The sequence below is a fragment of the Lissotriton vulgaris genome, chromosome 5, assembly GCF_964263255.1.
Source record: "Lissotriton vulgaris chromosome 5, aLisVul1.2, whole genome shotgun sequence".
Lineage (NCBI taxonomy): Eukaryota > Metazoa > Chordata > Amphibia > Caudata > Salamandridae > Lissotriton > Lissotriton vulgaris.
In genome coordinates, this window is record NC_141693.1 from 868,185,270 (window position 1) to 868,186,325 (window position 1,056).

General features: G+C 43.8%; 1 pseudogene; it reads left to right on the forward strand.

Annotated features, from left to right (window-relative positions):
* Positions 1 to 540: 540 nt before the first annotated feature.
* On the forward strand, positions 541 to 650 carry LOC147711721 (U2 spliceosomal RNA; annotated as a pseudogene).
* The last annotated feature ends 406 nt before the right edge of the window (positions 651 to 1,056 follow it).

The following is a 1,056-nucleotide window of genomic DNA, read 5'->3' on the forward strand; positions in this document are numbered from 1 at the left end:
ACCACACATAGTCTTCCACAATAAAGTGATTTTCCTTAACTCCGCAAGTCGTAGCACGCCCCAGTTTGTAGAGAACTGGGATGGCCCCAATGGTGAAGCATATCACCGTGGGGAAACCCTGGTGAGTGAGGGGACTCTAGAAAGAATTGTTCCTTTCTTTGGGTTTTTCTCTGTCCATAGGGGCCAGCGGCCACAGCACAAGCTAGGTCTCATAACCCAATATTTTGGATTTCTTTCTGACTATACGTGTAAGGAGGCGACCTAGTCTTGCATCCTCCTGCTCCCCCTACTTTGTTTACCTCACTAAGTTACAGCATAAGATATTTGTCTGCATTCAAAGTAAATGATTTGCTTTGGTAACTTTAATGATCCAGGCTCAAATTGGCTACTAACATCATCTTTCCAACATCAATAAGTTGCTGCTTCATTGGTCCTTGGCCATTCTTCTCCTCCTCCATGGGGACTCACCTCCTTGCTCGTTACAGCGTTTCACCTTGCAAAAATCCTTCTTCTCATATCTTGCTATCTTACTAAAACACAAACCCTTCTTTGCTAACTTTAGCTAAGATCAAGTGTAGTATCTGTTCTTATCAGTTTGAACGCTCAATTTTTGTGCAAGTAAAATTTGATTTTTAAGGTAATTACGACATGTACTTGGAAGTGAATACATTTGCTATATGCAAATGTATGCAAATTTTGTGATCAGCTTGACTAGCTTTTAATTAGGCAGGGGGAGGGGGCACTAGCGTGCTGGTGTCTGTTTGATTAACAGGAGCACAACATAACTACCCAGGTCCTTGGGGTCAGTGTTTAGAGCATTGGAAACGTTGCACTCCTAACATCTCTCTTTTCCTGGTGTTTCATGAACTGATGCTGGAGGATTAAAACCTCTCCTAACACCCTTCACAAGACTGTGCAGCACCCAGACCTCTGGCGAGGGGATTCATGCTTAGGTGGTAACACCTATAAACCTTGCCTTAGATCTAGGTTGTGACTGGACAGTGTTTCTTGCACTGCAGACTATTGTGGTCTGCTGGGAGACACCCCAGGTACCCA